Source organism: Daktulosphaira vitifoliae, unplaced genomic scaffold (assembly GCF_025091365.1).
Source record: "Daktulosphaira vitifoliae isolate Bord-2020 unplaced genomic scaffold, ASM2509136v1 Scaffold_1, whole genome shotgun sequence".
Taxonomy (NCBI): domain Eukaryota; kingdom Metazoa; phylum Arthropoda; class Insecta; order Hemiptera; family Phylloxeridae; genus Daktulosphaira; species Daktulosphaira vitifoliae.
The window spans coordinates 80,138,699-80,145,816 of record NW_026099572.1 but is presented as its reverse complement, the minus strand read 5'-3'; positions in this window follow the sequence as shown (position 1 = coordinate 80,145,816).

The window sequence follows — 7,118 nt, the reverse complement described above, 5'->3', positions numbered from 1 at the left end:
TCTATTGTACTAATCTCCAAATTTAATGAATTAGTGTAATACTATCACACCTTGTTTCTGACCATTCCTTTACTGTGCTCTTTTTGCAATATTAAGAGTATATAATTTTAACACAATTTATAGATTTTCAAAATTTATCATTTACGTATTATGGAAAAGTCATAAACTACGTAATTTTCAACATTTAATTTTTTACATTTATTCTACACGAAAATAAAATACTACAAACCATTAAAAACAATTTATTTTAAAGTCGTATTTTTTTTATATATTATGTATTTTAGATAATTTTAATATTCTTAAAATATAATAAAATGTGTTATATTTTTGAGTGTATCGTAGAATAATTTTTATTATAAATTTCCTTAGAATTTATTCTACATTATAATTTAATTCTATTTATATATTATATATAAATATAAGTTCTATATCTGTTTACATCATACCTAATTATAATTAAACTAATTATAATCAAATACAATAAAATACAAAGTTATACATTAATTGTTAGTTTTCAAAACAAAAAGTTATCAGATCTAAATATATGGACTTGGTATTACATCTTCAATCTGAAGATGAAAAAGATATTTGTGCGTATGATTTATTTGAAAAATTCTTAATTTGTCAAAACGTAGTTGAAAAATTAGCGCGCTAATCGGTCGTTATTTTCAGCGGCGAGAGCTACCGAATCTATCTGTTGTACGGCCCAGTCGACTGGCCGTTTCCCTTTCCATCCCATGACGAGTACTGACAGGGGTTAGACGGTTTGTTCATTGAAACGATTGTGTAACGCGAATAATATCTCGGTTAGTCTTAAGTTCCAAGAAGAGTGAATGGACTCCGTTAATAATACACCAAGTCCCTTTTTTAATTACCGGTTCCTACGTTTTACCGGATTGGAGCACAGGTGGTATATCGGCGTCTGTTTAGGGGCTTAGTGCACGCGCTAAAATGACACGATTCCACGTACATGCGCATAAATTTCTTAAGCCCGTTACAGTAAAATCGTTGTTTTATCGTTTGATAGGTCTCTTTCATCCGGGATGACATGTTAAGGGGTCGTCGTGGTAATACCAAATTAGGTGTTGCAATGTGTTAATAGATATGACGATCGGCGTGTCCGTGCCCAAATGCATATGCAAAAACACGTTAAATAAAAAAAAATTCTATTTATTTTTGGAGCACTTATGCTCGTTTGTAGTGGAGGCGTGTGTGATTAAATTTTTTTTGATGGAAGAAAGAGACGGATTGTTATTTTGCCACTCTTGTATTCCCCCCCTCGTAAAAGACCGCTCGGAAAACGCGTCGTTTGTTTCGGTGACAGCATAAATATTATCAACAGTAGCGAAACGTGAAGACTGCTGTGTTGTGGGTGCCTCTATTAAATTGTCGTCGAGAATGTCTTCGTCGACAGCGGACCCCTCCGTCGGGTGACGTAACAGCATGTCCGGCGCTTCATTGAATTTGCCCGTAAGTGTGCTGTGGTGAAATTTAGGTTACTTTAGTGTAGTGCCCACCTGGTTAATTTGCTGTTGTTGTCCTTTCATTTGTGTAACACGGAGGGATATATTTAACAATAAGCCAACTCATCATAGTATAAGCAACTGTCATTCTAGACATATAATAATTACATTATAAATACATACATTTAAATACATTTAATAAATAATACATATACTTAGTAAAACTACATCTCCAAATTAGTGTTCCCTCATCGATATGATGAATAAAAAATAATATCCTTATCTGCATAAGCATATAGTTTGTTCTTAGTTACAATTCTATATCAGATCTACATTATTATACATTTTATTTTCGACCGAACACTTTTTGGTGTTAAAAACATTTCAAAACATAAAACGTATTGATATTTGAATTATTTATTTTTATTATATACCTTAATACAAAAAAAAACTCGATTAGATTGTATTGTGTTTTATTACTTATTGAAGCGCCATAACCTGTCTGAACAGAGTAATAGTATAATAATGTCGTATAAAGATAAAGATATTATTTGAGATTTGGCACAACCAGCTACAAAATACAAATAAGTCGGAGTCGAATCATTATACTTATTATCTAAGCAATTAGAAGGTGTCTCTCCCCTTGTCGACCAGCCAGACTGATCTCTGCCACAGTACGGACCATCGGAGTGCAGGACACTAGTATAATTTATTGTGCAAAGAACTGAAATAAAGCTCGTACCTACTCTAAATCATTCTATCCAAAGACACAGACCACTTGGAAATAGTTTATTGTAATGGACAGTTGTGTTATTTAGAATTTCTTTAATGGTCTTACAAATTGTTAGATTACAATTACGTTAGTATAAAGCATTACGTACAAGGCTAAGGAACATACCACATAAATATACAAAAAGGGTTTACATAAAATCCAAAATAATAATAAATTGGAGTTTAACTTGAGTAAATTTAATATAGAGTTGTACTAGAGAAATACTTGTACGCGAGTTAATATAATAATAAGAGTCGTCCATTTTCAAGTGCGTATACAAACACAAATATATACATATCGCCAAAAGTGACACCAACTGCATGATTCATCTCAACAGAATATTTAATATTTAATAAAGGACATTTCAATTATTGTAAAATTATTTATTTACATTATTATAATATAGCTCATTTATATATTAAAAATATTTACTATATACTATATTTTAAATACCTAATTTTTGTTATAATCGTAAAAATATATTAAATATTAGAATTAATAAAAATTTTAATGAAATTTGTTAAAAGTTATGATAAACAATCAATCATTTTTATAATTTAAATTTTCAATGAATTAATCCTGATATTTATACAGAACAAAATAATGAAACCATTCATTGTGTACCTTTAACGTTTGAGAACTAAATTAAAGTTATGACATTATTACTGAAGACAGTGTCATCAACAAAACATATTTGGCCTCAAGATTAATATTAAGTAAATTATTTATATATAAAATAAATAATATAGGCCTTAGTACAGTTTAAGGGACACTATGATAAATAATTAAAGAAGTACTGTTACTATCATTAATTATTTCAATTTGTAATCTTGCTTTTTTGACTGAATAATCTAGTTTTTGATAAGTTTGGGACAGCTTTTTTATAGTAAAGATGCATAAAGTCAGGTAATTCGTTTTAATATCTCCTTTCATTAATAAACTCTTGAAAATTCGTGGTATATATCTTAATTGATTTTGAGATTATTTCGTATGATGACTATAACAAATTTTAGTCGTAGGTTGACATTTGGCTCTTAAATTAAAAGATACATCATAATTATTTGAACAATTTGATAATTTTAAGTTTTTGTGAGCAATATTTTTTGTTTAATATTATTTCTAAATTCAGCGCTAAACCATAATGGAAATGTACTTTTTCCGATTTAATACGTCGGTATTTATTTGAGAATCACGTCATTCAAATATTTTAAAATTTATTAACAAATACAATCATTTCCCAATAAATTATTCCCATCAATAAATTCAACTCTCTTGTTATTACATTATAATATTTAAGCATAATCTACTCATTTTATCATATATTAGCAATTATCATTGCAGACATATAATCAAAGACATATTAATATAGACTACAGGACAATGATAATTTTCATATAGTATATTATTAACTTCAAGGAACTTTTTAGCCAATTTACAATTTAAAGTGTATAAACTAATTAACGTACAAACAAATTTAATAAAATAACAGTGTTTAATAAGTGTCGAACAGCTTTATTTCATTTAAACAACAATTAACATAATGAGTTTTATGAATTATATATAATTATTTTGTTGTTGGCCAAAAAGTCTTGTTAACTTTTTATTTAAGCCAATTAATATAACAAAATATTTTTAATGATTCGCTAACAATTATTAAATTTGTTTAATAAAATAACTCATTTCGGTCACTAAGAAACTAAGAAATCATTAAAAATATTTTGTTATATTAATTGGCTTAAATAAAAAGTAAACAAGACTTTTTGGCCAACAATTATTAAATTTGTTTAATAAAGTAACTCATTTCGGTCACTATGAAAATTTGTTATTGTTTTATATTTTTCCTCCGAGACGATTAAAACGCAAATGGTGTTGAGATCTACTTTTCTAATTAAAGACAAAAAAAACCTATTTATATATATTTGTATGTATTAGATATATATATATAAATACATTACATTCATTTAAAAGTGTCATCAATGGGTGGATTCTTTTGTCAAGTTTTTTATTATTTTAATAAAATACAGACAGCACATCCGCTGCCTGAGACTGATGAATTAACAAATAATATTTATTGCCGATTTGGCAATAGTTCTAATTATTATAAAAACCCAATAGAACTGACCATCGTGGTCAGTCGACTCCAATGTCTTGTGTCATTCATCGGTCTCAGTACTCGGTTGTCGCTGTCCGGCTTACTGTTTAAAGTAAAGTCTTTGTTTATTCCTTTTCTAACCTATATACTCTTTTCCTCGACATTTCAGAGTACTTGTGTCTTGCACTTCGTCTGCACCTCGTACTCTGTTATTTTTCCTCACCTGGTACGCCTAGTATTTGTGTCTTGCACTTCGTCTGCACCTTATACTCGGCTACCCTGTTCTCTCTTTGAAGTACTTGTGTCTTGCACTTCGTCTGCACCTCGTACTTCATTATCCTCTCCTAATAACTAAAGTACTTGTGTCTTGCACTTCGTTTGCACCTCTTACTATGTTATACTCCTTACCTGGTACGCCCAGTATTTGTGTCTTGCACTTCGTCTGCACCTCATACTTTAGGCTCCTTTTGTGTACACCTGGTATTTGTGTCTTGCACTTCGTCTGCACCTCATACCTAGGTGTTACTCTTATTCTCCCTTCCTATAACAACAGCCTTTCGACACCCACAGCTAACCCGGAGTGTCAGCCGAGCACGGTGACTGCTGTACGACAACATGCACGTGAATACCTAGACAGCAGGCACCATATCATCATATTCATCTTCGTACACATTGTTACACATTTACTCTCCTTTATACGCTTTCATTTTACTGTGTTACGACAGGTGTGTTTGGAGTTCGGAGTGTGAAAGGAAAGAAATATACACCAAATGAAAGGTAATGATATCATGCATCTATATAAAAAAAAATTATATCAAATGAAAGGAAAATATCTAGGGTTTTTAGTAAAAAAAATTGAAAAAATTTCGAAAATTAGCGATTTTAAATTTGTAATTTTTTTGGAGGTTACCCTCATTTACGGGGAACGATGGAAATTTTTTTAATTTTTGAGGGTAATGTCTTCGGCTGGATTCGATTTGTGATCTTTTGACGTATCTTTAAAGAAATCGGTTCTGTGAGCGCTGAGAAAAAGTGGTAACAGACACAAAAAAAAGAAAACGCATCTTAGTAAAATAATACCTTCTCAGTTTCGCATCGAAGTTAAAATGTAAGATGTATAGATTTTTAAATATATATGCATACTAAATTATCACGGCAAAAAACTTAAGCATAAGATCACCATGCGGTGTCGATTTAAACATTATTTCTCCTATTTAAGCAAAAAAAAAAAGTTATGTTAACTTTTTATTGAAGCCAATTAATTTAACAAAACATTTTTTACAATTGGCCAACAATTATTAAATTTGTCTAGTAAAATAACTATGCCTCCCAAATTATCTGAGAAAATATAAGTTATCTTTTTTTTCTTAATGAAATATTAAGTATATATTTTGGTCTGCTCAGTGAGTAAAATTATNGATCGAGCATACTTCTTATTCATTTTACTATGAGCAGTCCAACCTTGACTCTAGCCGCACACACACACACATAAATCTAAGAATATATAATTTAATTTAACGTAAACACAAAATTTATTAATGTTTTATATATAATTATATATATATATATATTGACGACGAGTTCGTCGTTCGAGCTCTTCTAGAGTCCTCCCGTTGGATAAACTGATCAGCCCCAATCCCTCTAATTAATGGACTACTAAAGGGGTAGAGTTTAGACCCGTCAGCACAGTCTAGTTCTAAATTAGCAGACTGAAGGGTGGCTCCTTGTCAGCCACCAGCACAACTACATTTTCACTATAACCACCAAATGACGGTTAAGCCCAAAAACTAGCCAGCTCGTACACTAATTATTAAGATTGACTAAAGGACCAGCAGTCCAACCTTGACTCTAGCCGCACACACACACACATAAATCTAAGAACACGGTGAATATAAAGTATTTACTCGAAGTCCAGGATTTAAAATAGCTATTTTATTTAAGTAACGTATCAAACACAAAGTCTAAAAGTAATATCAAAAATGTATCATAAAATAAAATTAAATCGTACAAAAAAAACACTGGCGTACACGTAACTGGATGTTTCTTCGACAAAAAACGTCCATTATCGTGGTGTCTATATGACACCACTGTATTGCTTGAGAATTTAAAAATTGCTTACTATTGACTTAAACCCCGTATTATACTAAAATCGACGTTATTCAGCTATTTACTATAATGTATAATCAAATTCGATTTAGTTTAAAATTTTTTTTTATTTTAAATAAATTGATACATTCACAGTTATTTTACTATTATTTTATAAGGCTAATGAATTGTGATAATTTTAGAGGTATCTTTAATATAAGAACAGAATTTTTTTTTTTTTAATTCACATAGTCAAATAATTTTTATAACAATTACATTACTATACACTTTTTTTTTTATCTAAACACTAAATTTCTCGTACATTATAATTTATGTATTCAATATTTCTTTGTGGGTGAAATTCAAATAATTTATGATTAGAGTCTAAAGTGAAGTGAAATTTATTCCAAAAATTTAATACATTTAGTTGAATAGGCACAACTAGAGGCTATGGTAATTTACAAAAAATGTAGGATATATCTGTGTTCTTATATAAAAATATTTTTAGTGTGAAAAAATAATAACACCGTGTAAAGTATTAATTCTAGTTGCGCTTGTAAATTCCAAAAAAATGGGAACTCATTTAGATTTTAATTTAAAAGCAATTAAAATCACTATTTTAAATAATTTGAATAAGAATGTGCATAAGAAGTTCTCTATTCGTGTTGAGCCTAGTTCTAGGACGAATTAAAACTCTTATTTAGTA